Source organism: Chenopodium album, chromosome 15 (genome assembly GCF_948465745.1).
Source record: "Chenopodium album chromosome 15, dcCheAlbu1.1, whole genome shotgun sequence".
Taxonomy (NCBI): Eukaryota; Viridiplantae; Streptophyta; class Magnoliopsida; order Caryophyllales; family Amaranthaceae; genus Chenopodium; species Chenopodium album.
This window is the reverse complement of record NC_137848.1, coordinates 42,469,219-42,480,666: the sequence shown is the minus strand read 5'-3', so window position 1 is coordinate 42,480,666 and position 11,448 is coordinate 42,469,219. Positions and strand designations below refer to the sequence as shown.

The window sequence follows — 11,448 nt, the reverse complement described above, 5'->3', positions numbered from 1 at the left end:
TGGCATCGAAAAAGATTTCCTCTTCTTCTTCGATGGCATGAATTTCTTCAACCGGTTTAATGAGGGTTGTTGGATCGACATGATCTTCCTCATCAGAAATAGCTAAGGAGTTTGAAAGTGGAGCATTATTGATACTTGGCTTCTTGCTTACAAGAGGCAATTGAAGTTTGTTGTTATCAATGAGATCTTGAATAGCTTCTTTTAACTTCAAACAATTCTCAATAAGATGGTCCCTACCTTGATAGTACTTGCAGTGTGCATTAGGGTTCCAACTAGCCGTCCTCTTTTCGACTAGTGGATCCCCAAATGGTCCAATGGGAGTTATAAGACCTTTTTCATGTAGGCGATCAAATGTGGTGTCATAACTTATGCAAATAGGTGTGAAGTTTCTCCTAATGACTTCTTTTGACCCTGGTTGTTCATAGCCAGGACCACATTCAGATTAAAAGTGCTAACATTATTTGAGTGGGTAGTTTTGGAAGAAGAAGGATTGTCGTTCTTCTTTCCTTTCCAGCCACTGTAAGAGTTGTTAGCAGCTTTTTGCTTTGCAAGGTCGTCTTCAATGTTGATTCCTACGTCATAGACGACCTTGAAAGTGTTCAAATTGCTTTGATATTTGAGATGCTTAGAGTACTTTTCTTGGAGATTCTTAATGAACATCCTTACAGATTCTTTCTCGGTGGGCACCTCAACCATTTTAGCGGAAGTTTCCTTCCACTTATTAAAGAAAGAAGTAAAACCTTCATTCTCTTGTTTCAACATCTCAAGCTCTCTATGGTCATTTTCAACTTGGACGTTACATTTGTATCTATCTATGAAAGCGTTTATTATGCCATCCCAAGAAGAGGTTTTCTCCTTTTCAAGGGAAAAGTCATTGTTGGTAAACGGTCTCTAGAGTGAGAACAAAGTGTGGAAAACCTTCTTGTCAATCCCCTTGATATTCATTATAGTTTCAAAGGCCCTTAAGTGAAAATAGAGGTTGTCAGTTGGTTTGAACTTAGGGATGTCATTGGCAATGAACTTCTGCGGAAGAAGTTCCTTGTCCACTAAGACCCCTTGTGAGCTAATCCCTTGGAACTTATAGTCATTGGAAAGCTTGCTCAAACTTTCCTCCATTCGCTCCATTTGTTTTTGTTTTGCAGGGTCATTGACTTGAAGAACAGGGGTCTTCATCATCTCGGTCAAATTAATAAGGTTTTGCCTAGGCTCATCAACTTCTTGTTGGGTTGCCATTAGTATGAACTTTTTTCTGTGTCTGATGGGCTTATCGAAAAGTAGAACTTGAACAAAGGTGTTGTCCTTGATTAATCGTCCTTCTCTTCTTGACCAAGTACTGTAAATTAAACCATATTTGTTTTAATGACTTGACTCAAATTGGCTTTGACTTTATTGGTTTTAAAGAAAAAATAGGGTGCATATTTTTGGGAATCAAGTATAGGGTTCAAACAACATGGTTATGTTTGGGGGATTTATATCCGACTTACCCCCCTAAAAAAAATGACGGAAAACACGCGCACACAAGACTCTCTAGACATGGTCAAGGTGTATATATAAAGTGTGTGCTTTAGAAGTGAGTGAAAGTGGCATGATTTGACTCTTGTGTAAGACCATGAGACTATGTGCTTAGACTCAATTAAGGACCAAAATACGGTTTATGCCTTTAATAAATTGATTAAATAGACTCGGCGTGAAGACTTGGGCAGAAAACTGGACCATCACACAAACGATGGAACTGTCGCGATGCGCCAGCCCTGTCGCGTCGCGCCGGACACTAGCGTGTTGCGCCACAGGCCAAACTTCGGCATCATTGCTGAAACGTCAGTCTTGGTCTGTTTCCAGTGTTCTACCTTAGAGGTAAAATACTATAGACGTACAAAGTCAGGTTCGATCAATTTATTTAGACTTTAAAAACTCATATTAATTAGTTAATGAATTAAGCAAAGTCCTTTAGTAATTAATCAGTTTATTTAAACTCAAACACAAGTCAAACAAACGGTTAGTGTAAATATGCACAAACAAGAGATGCACAAGTAGTCAAGTAAGCACAATATGATGCAATGAGTTTGCAACCTAACCATGGCTCTAGTTCTCTAAAGTTCAAGGATAAAGGTTAGGCAAAGAGGGTCCATGGTTATGAGTCCGGATGCACCACGTGGAAGCCTTACCTTTGGAAGGGTTGGTGCGTGTGAATGGGACCCCACAAGTTAAACTTGCTTCCACGGTTTGGTGAATTCACAAACTCGAATGTACCCTTCGTTGCCATGAGCATTCTATTGGGTAGATGGAGCATGAACTCCCAGAGGGATATGGCCATATGTAGAACACCTATGGGTTCATAAAAGTGAGAAAAACTCAATCAGGAAGTAGAATCGAGCAAACAGTACTAGGACTGGTCGAAATAAGAAGGTGGATTTCTGGCTCGGTATTAGAAGAACATAGCGCGAGACAACAGAGTCTGTCGCGAGACGATGACTCTGTTGCCACACGACATTGTTGTTGCATAGCGACAGAGCCATCGCACTGCGACGGGCTCTGTTTTCTCGGCGCCAATTCCTACGTGCCTCAGCAGCTTTCTGTTCTTAGAATTTTCAAGTTTTTCACAGCGTTATTTCGATCCTAGTTGTGAAAGATATTTCCCAAATTTCCTACGTGTAAAAATCCTATGTTTTTTACGCATTACAGATAGTCTATCCAATGCGGACCTTTTTATGCTTATGCCAATAATGTCAATCAAAATTACGCACATGAATATTTAGAAATTTTCGAGTCTCATCCACTCATTCTAAATCATTGCCAAAATAAATTTTAGGAATTAAAATAGAAATCCTCCCCAGTGGAGTCGCCAAAAACTCTAGGGAATATTTCAAGCATCCCACACTTGAGCCCCACTATGATCATACACTTAAGTATGGTGGCGTCGAAAGGGAAGGAAGCTAGAGCAAAAGAGTCGCCAACAAGTTTTAGGAACTTGTAAACCGTTCACAGGGTGAAGGTTACACCCCTTCACGATCCATGAGATCGCTAACTCCATAGTGGTCTGGAACCATGACTAGATATTCGGGGATGAAGGTACAAATCCAACCTAAAAGAGATTAAACCTTCCCTAAATAGGCCTCTACTTTATTCTTCTCATATTCATGTGCGCTTTCTGACTAACATACAATCAATATATTAATCCTAAACCTGTTTAATCTATGTTGGTTGAATATTAATGCACAAACAAAACTATTATTAGCGATCACTTGAATTAAAATCACATTAGCCTAAACAAGATTATTAATTATCTTATTAAGCGTGATTACAAGTACAAATTCCCTTTAATCCTGCAAGAGAGGGCATGATCAAGCAATAACAATAATATATCAAGCAACATTAACAACAACAATCATCATCATAATCATAATAATCTCAATCTCATCAAAGCATAATAATATTAACAAGATTCTAGGCATGATACTAACAAGATTAATAACAAACTAAACAATAAAGATCAAATCTTTATCCCTAACATGATACTAACACTACTACAAAATTATCCAAAGAGACCTCAAACAAGAGACCATTTAACTAAATATGTGGTCTCTTGGTTTCATGAGACCCAATATTTCAGATAAATGATCTCTTTTTTTTAATCAAATAAATAAATAAAGAGAGAGACCCTTTATATAAGATAAGTGGTCTCTCCGTTTATTAATTAATAAAATAAACAAAAGAGAGATACCATTTATTTTGGAGAAGTGGTCTCTCCTTTTTTTTAATTAAATAAATAAATAACGAGGGAGACCATCTATTTAAAAGAAGTGGTCTCTCCTTATTTTTAATTAATTAAATAAAAAAAGAAGACCATTTATTTAGGAGATATGGTCTCTCCTTCTTTTAATTAATTAAATAAAAAATATACTCTCTCCGTTTCATAATGTTAGTCTCATATACTATTTTGGACATTTCAAAATGATCTACCCATATTGAATCGATTTCTTTTTTATTTTATTTTATTTTCCCAATCTACCTTTATTATTCCATTATAATTACATGATTTATCCTAGGATACTATTTAGATTATTTATGATTAATTTAACTTCACTAAATAAATTCTTTCCCTATACACTTTGATTTTAACGTCCCTATATGATCCAGAAAATTCCTCTTTTCTCTTTCTTCAACCTATCACCATGTCTCAATTTTTTGAAGAACCCTAGCTTTCTCTCTCCTCTGAAATTAGGTTTTTTTTTACAATTTCGACTTCAAATCTTCCTCTTTGCTCCTTCTGTGTTTGAATTGGCCGAATTACTCCGTACTTTGTTCATTCTGTGATCGAAATCTGCGAATTACGGTAATTTGATTATCATGTCTTTTTGTTCGAATTATTATGCGATTTACGGTACTTGTACCATTAATTCTTCATAATTTGAATTATCATGCGATTTACAGTACTTGTACCACTATTACTTCATAATTTGAATCATCTAATCTTTTTGTTCAATTTGTAACAATTAAAATTGTGCTCAATACTACTGTAATTCGATTACCATCAATGCTTCATAGTTTGGTTTTCTTTTTTTTTTTTTATTTATTAATTTCGCTTATTCAAATTTTTTTTAAGGGATATGGTACCCGACCCGCTTAAATTTCTGGCTGGAATTCACTTTACCCTTTTTAGGGTTACTATCTTACTCGTAGCCGCCACCCTCCTCTCTCCTCTTTTAGGGTTCAAGTTAGTTACATATCTTGATTTTCCTCTTTTAATTTATCGCATTTTGGATGATTCATTTCTTATGATTCATTTGGTTGATGGATTGTTTAATTTTGGTGATTATTTAGTTGTGAATTAAGGTTAATTGTTGCGAAGAATGAAATTTTAGTTTTTTTTTCTAATTTTGATATGAATTTTGTTTATTTTAGGTTGTTTATTTCATAATTAGTTGATTGTTAGTTTGCAAAATGTATTGAATAATTATTTAACTTGATTTATACTTGGGATTCTACAAAATGACAATTAGTGTGCCTCTGAAAACGAGCAACAAATTAGCCCAATTTACATTTTATACTCAAACAAGCAGTTAATTTTGCTAGAATAATTTGCATTCTATACTCAAACAAATTTTAGTTAATGAAATTGCATAAATTTGCTAGAAAAAATTTTAGTTAATGAACTTGCATAAATTTGCTGAATTTTATTATGCTTATATCTTGTATTATAATTATGTGATATACATTTTTAAAATGGGTTGAACTTTAGTACTCCGTATTGAACTTGCATAAATTTGCTTGAAAAGGTACTAGGAGTAGTCAAGCATTGATTGATTGATAGATAACCGAGCATCATATACAATAAGGCATTCAATTTTCATTTTAGTTCTAGGTTAGTGTAATTTTAGTTTCTAGTTTGTGTACTTTTTTTTTTTTAATAATTGTGTGCTAATTTTTAATCTCTTTGAAAATTTTTCAAGATAAAAAGTGAAGCTTAATTTGGTTATTGAGTTATTTTGTTGGCGTGAGGTTGCTGCACAAGATATTACAAGGCCTTGGTTATAGCATTAATGATTTTTTTTTTAAAAGTACGGAGTATGAGTTTTGTGTAAATTTTGATAAAATATTGATTGTACTCAAATACTTCGTATTAATGAGTATTAGGGATTGGTTTTGTATAAACTACGTGTACAATTTTCATATTAATGAATTGTATTTTGATCATTTATTTCAAATAGGTGATCTTAGATTTAAAAATTGAGACCATCTATCTTGAATGAGTGGTCTTAGTTTCTAAAACAAGAGACTACTTTTGATGAAGTGGTCTCTTAGGCCAAAGAGACCTGTGAGCTAGAGACCACCCCTAAGGTAGTCTCTTTGGCCATTTTGATATGGTCTCTTTGGCCAATTTTGTAGTAGTGTAACATGATAGAAGAAATAGGAAGCAACTTAAACATGATACTAGAAAGCAATAAAAACATCCTAACATGATACCAGGAATTAATATAATATAAGCATGCTTTCTAAAGATTTAGCAATAAAACAACTTACTTTGTTGCCTCATATCTCTTTCTAATAAAAAAATACACACGTTAGTAACTTTAAGTAAAATATTAAATCAAAAGATTAATTTAAATAATTGAAATAGGGATTTGGGACCAAACCCTCAGAAAGTATCAACCTTTCACGTCTAGGGCGAAGGCAACTTCAAACTTGGCTAGGTGTGTCTAGAACTCGTGAATGCGGTATTTTATTTGTAAAAAGGAAGGCTTAGAAAGAGGGAGAAAGAAAAGCTATTAGCTTGAGAGAGAAGAGAATAGAATATTGTTGATGATTGTGAATGAAAAAAAACGGGGAAATACGACCCTATTTATAGAGAAAATATATCAGAAACGATCAGTAAAAGACCGAATCTTATCAAGAGTAAAACTGCCCCTGTCTCAGAACGACAGGGTCCAGCGCGATGCGATAGGCTTGTCATTGCACGCTAACCTTGTCGTTTCCCACTGATTCACGCGTTTTCTAAAAACCTGTACGGAATCCTTAATCTAATTAAGTTCGATTAATAACGTCCATACTTATCTTTGAAAATCATATTTAACACCTGTTTTAATCCAAATAGAATTCTTTACTTTCATAAAAGATATAATTATTATTCCTACTGCCATTAGAACTCTAAACAACCTTCTAGATTATTCTAGAAGATTAAAATCAATCCTAATAACTTTAGGAATATTAATTAATGGGCCCTCCACTAGATCATTAGGCCATAAAACCATTTCAAGCCCAATTTAAGATTTTAGCCATAACTTCCTCATTATTCATCGGAATTGGGCTTATAATATATCGTTGGAAAGCTCTTTTCGAGCCCAATCACACTACACCACTGTTGGAACCTTATCATGGACCAAACTAAATTGGACTGGACATTTTCATAAATAAAGTTTATTTTCAAAAACAGAAAGAAGAGTTATTTTATATTAAAAAAACCGCATCACAAGACTTTTCACATTTTCATTTCGTTCGATAATCAAATGACGTGAAAGGTACTCATCACTGGGTTTGGTTTTTGGGGAGACACAATTAGGTGTCTACAGAGACACAATCAGGTTTCTATAGAAGCCCCCACTTTAACTGAGTTTGGAGAAACGTAAGTTTCGAAAACAAAAGTCAAAGTAGCGATAGGGATGGAGAATGATTCAGAACGCTCTGCGATCCTAAATCATTCTTGTAACGCCAATACCTGCAAACTAGCGTTATTTAAACAAATAAAAAAGTTAAGAAACGTGTATCTTGCACCGTCGAGCACACGTCTTTGGGGTAATCGAATTTTGTTGTATTCGCTGTTGTAAGGACCTCTAAAGTACCTCGTGAATGCCATCTGAAGGTAATAGTGCATCGCTATCTTCATTTGTTTGTGACAATCCTCCACAGTGCCTCGGGAACTTCGTCGAAGGTGACTGTACCTTGTCATCTCCAGGGTTGTGGTAGTACCTTGCCACGGCAGTACCTCGTCGCTATAGACAATCTCCTTTCTACTTCGGTACATCGTAAAAGACTGTTGCTTGTAGCCATCTTCAGTTTTTTGTGACAATCTTCTTAGGGAAGATTATCGAAGACCATCGCTTGTTGATCCTCCGTTTGCTTGTGCTTCCCTTGAATATTTGCTTATATTTTGCTGTGATTGTTTGTTGTGCCAGTACCTCGGTGCATTCTATAATGAGCCAGTACTTTGGCACTTGCTTGCTTGTGAACCAATACCTCGGTGCTTGTAATGAGCCAGTACTCAGGTGCTTAAGCTAAGTGAGCTGATCATCGTCAGGCCGATCACTTACTGCGATTATAATCGAGCCGACTACTAATTATGTCAATTTGCTTATAGGGGCTAACTGGCGTACCAAGGAACCTAATTTGCTGATTAAGGTCCACATAAGCATTATGGGGCCTAGGAATTGCATCGTTGAAGACAGGAGAGCTAGCGTAGGTGCCACGTGTCATCGCGTCGCGCCAGGCTTGTCGCAGCGCGATGGAAACGCGTTTTTCGGAATAAAACCCCTTCTTCTTCCTCACATCGTTCGTTACTCATTTCTTGTTCGGCTTTCGCCCGAATCTTCTCTTTGATCGTTCTTGCTCGTTTCTCAACCAAATTCGCTCAAAACTTACGTAGTATTGCAAGAAATTGTTTGATTGCTTAAGAATGCTATTTCTGCTTGAATTAAAAACATGCTCTGTTTTTTTACGAACATAGCATCATGTGACTAGGCGAACCTTAGATACTATAACCTTTTATTTACTGTTTTCTTGCATAATTATCATGTCTCGACGACGCGGTTATGGCTCACGCTCTTGTGGGGCTCACCGAGAGGACGAGCCCGTCGACGCTAGTGAGGGGACTCCCTCTAGCCTAGGGGAGTTCCCTGAGTGGGATGGGCGTACTTTGTATTTCGCGCCCTGGTTTCATATCTCAGGGCGCGTTCGGCTCAGGATGAATGACGAACGAGTTCGTTGCCACGGTTCGGGCAACTACACTATTGGACATTTATACGATTCTTACTTTAGCTATAACGGGGAGTTGCTTGCACTGTGGGAGTCTTGTGGTTTGACTCCTTTGCTGCAGACTACTCAGGCTCTCTATTCTTTAAAGTCGAGTCGTTTCTTGGTTCGTTCTTTGGTGGAGTTCTTTTGGGACACTACCAACACATTCCACTTTCCTTGGGGTGAGATGACTGTCACTCCCCTTGACTTCTCTATATCACCGGATAGGGATTCCAGTCAGCTGCAGTTCCTTTTGGTAGCGATACTACCCTTTTCTCTCCTGAGATAGAGGAGCTACTAAGCCCTATTGTTATTTGGCCCGCGGCGAGTCTAGACCGCTACAGATGAGTAGCTAATCTATTCGTCGATCTGTGCTAGTAGAGGCTTTTCGAGATGCTGCGACCACCTCGGAGTTGCGGGTGCGCATCTTCATTTTGATTCTTCTGTCAGGCAGCTTCTCTCCTGACAAGGGCAGCCGAGTGCTGCTTTACTACTTGCCTGCTCTTTGCGACCTTCGAGCGATCGGGACTATTGAGTGGGCCAGCTTAACTTATGCTGACTTCCTGCTAGGATTGCGACTTGCCTGTCATCATCGCAGTACACAGCTCAGCGGTGCTACTTCTAGAGAACGTATGATGCTGTGGTGTACCTGGGTGAGAGAGTTGCGATTCAGCACTCTTCAGAGTCTTTTTTTAAGTTGTTCCTACCCGTCCTCCGCAGCATATGATGGACCAGGCAGACCTGAAAGTTTATATGAGTAGCCAACTAGTACGGAGTGGCAGCGTTACAGCCATCCAAACCGGAGTTATGGTGAGAGACTTTTTCCACTGTTAACTCCACCACCTTGCCCGTCAGAGGAAAAGAAGGTATATTTTGCATCATTTGATTTATTCTTCTAATAGCCCCCAGCAAATTCTAATCGCTTAGGCTTTATTCGTGCAGGCGGCTGCGACGACTGCGGAGTTTGTTCCTCCACAAATGTCCATTACCTATCAGGGGTCTTTTGGCCCGCTTGAGGAGATGATTCCTCTGGCCCTTGAGGAGTGGCTCTTTGTGGAGAGGTCGATACCTCGTCACCAGACCTGGGTGAACCATCCATCATTATTTTGTTTACATGGATGTTTTTTTTTTTGTTCCTGACTTTATTGCTTGACAGTTTTCCCGGGAGGTGATGACGAGGATGGCGAGAGGCATAGACGCCTTCCGTTATCATCTCGTGAGGTTGAGTCACCGAGCTAGTTGTCGTCGTGGGAGTGATGGCATGGAGGTATTTCTCTTTGACCTTTATTTTTGCTTTACTTATTTTTCTTGTATTTGACTCGGCTTATTTTTTTATTTCAGCCTGTTCCCCCGTCACGTACCCGTACTAGACCCGAGAATAGGAGGGAGCGATCCGGATCTGGCTCGAGGCATCGTCGTACTTCGGCTGGGAACCAGGGTGGTCGGGCGAAATCGGATCAAATTGTGGTAGTGGAGGGTTTTGGTTCTTCTTCCGAGGGTGCATTTAGGAGGCCGACTAGCCAGAGAGACGTGACATCGGCTCCTTTCATGGGTGGTGGGACGTACGAGGTTGGCTCGTCAACGCAGCAGCCGTAGAAGCCCCAGCAGCCAGGACCTCAGCAGGGTGAGCCAGGATGGGCTGGCCTTACTCTTTTGCTCCCGACCACTAGTGATCCTAAGGCTGGCGAGGGATTGACTCCACGGACTGTGCAGTTCTTGGATACATTTGGGGTTCCTCTGTATTTGCGTCCTCCAGCGTCATAGTTGTACCTGTGCTTTTTTATTTGAATTTGTAGGACTTTGCTTTATATTATTTGACACTTATGTTAGATATGTTATATATACATCCTATGATTACTATGTTAGTATTTATCTTTTTACATTTTTATTTTTCATTTTATGTGCATGTAAGTGTGTGCAAAATTGTGATTAATTTTTGCGCGAAAAATTCCGTCATTTTTATTACTAAATGGAGGGTATCCGACTTCCTCCCCCAAAAGAAAAAATGAAAAATAAAATTGAGGTTGACTAAAAATAAGCTTGAAATTAATAATCAAAAAGGGATAAGTGTTTGAAAGGAAATTTGCCAAAAATAAGGTTGGATAAGGCTTTGAAAAGAATCAAAACCGTAAAGTCAAAGTACAAATTCGAGTCGAAGTTGGATAAAACATGGTCAGCTCAGCGCGTTATTTTGACGCGATGAAAACTAAGCCATCGCGGCGCGACGCTTTTATCGTGGCACGATGGTCCTATCGTGGCGCGATGGCTTTATTTTTCCGGATCCTACTAGGATTCGACTTGCGTCCATTTCTAGTTATAAATAGCCCCAAAATCTGTCGATTACATCATAATTCGAGCAGATTAAAATATTTAGCTTATTAATTTTCACTCAAAATAGCCATGTCTAAAACTTTTAGCAATTTTCCTCGTGAGTGCTGTCGGTCTTTCACTGCCAAAGAGAGAAAAGAACTTGACTTTTTCCACTTGGGGGATTATATGTTATTATGGGGGTAGATCTTGACATAAATTTTATTCATATCGCGTTAGAATATTGGGATTCAAATACCCATTGCTTTAAACTAGGTTATGATGAAATTTGCCCTTTACCGGAAGAATTTGGTGCCATTCTTGGCTTTCCCTCTTTAAATCTTACAATAATTCCTAAGGTGAACGAATATTATTATAAAGATTTTGAGCGTTTCCTTAACCTTAGAGATAGGGACTTAAAAGACATAGTACATGGGAATGTAGTAAATTTGAAAGAATTTGCACATTTTTATTTTAATAGACCACGCTCTGAGTCTTTTCATGTTTATAGGAGAAGGGCTTTCCTCTTTTGTTTGTTTAGCCAATATCTTCTCACTAGTGGAAACATACATGAGGGTCAAGCAATTTTAGCATCTTTCATGGAGCAAATTGAATCAGGGAGAAATCCAATGCCAT

At 38.0% G+C, this 11,448-nt stretch overlaps 1 long non-coding RNA gene across 1 annotated transcript; it reads left to right on the top strand.

Moving 5' to 3' along the window:
• Positions 1-3,965: 3,965 nt before the first annotated feature.
• LOC145582268 (uncharacterized) lies at positions 3,966-8,536 on the top strand. Its single transcript, XR_014099847.1, has 3 exons — positions 3,966-4,333; positions 4,604-4,714; positions 5,451-8,536. It is a non-coding gene; the product is annotated as an uncharacterized LOC145582268 (long non-coding RNA).
• Positions 8,537-11,448: the final 2,912 nt, after the last annotated feature.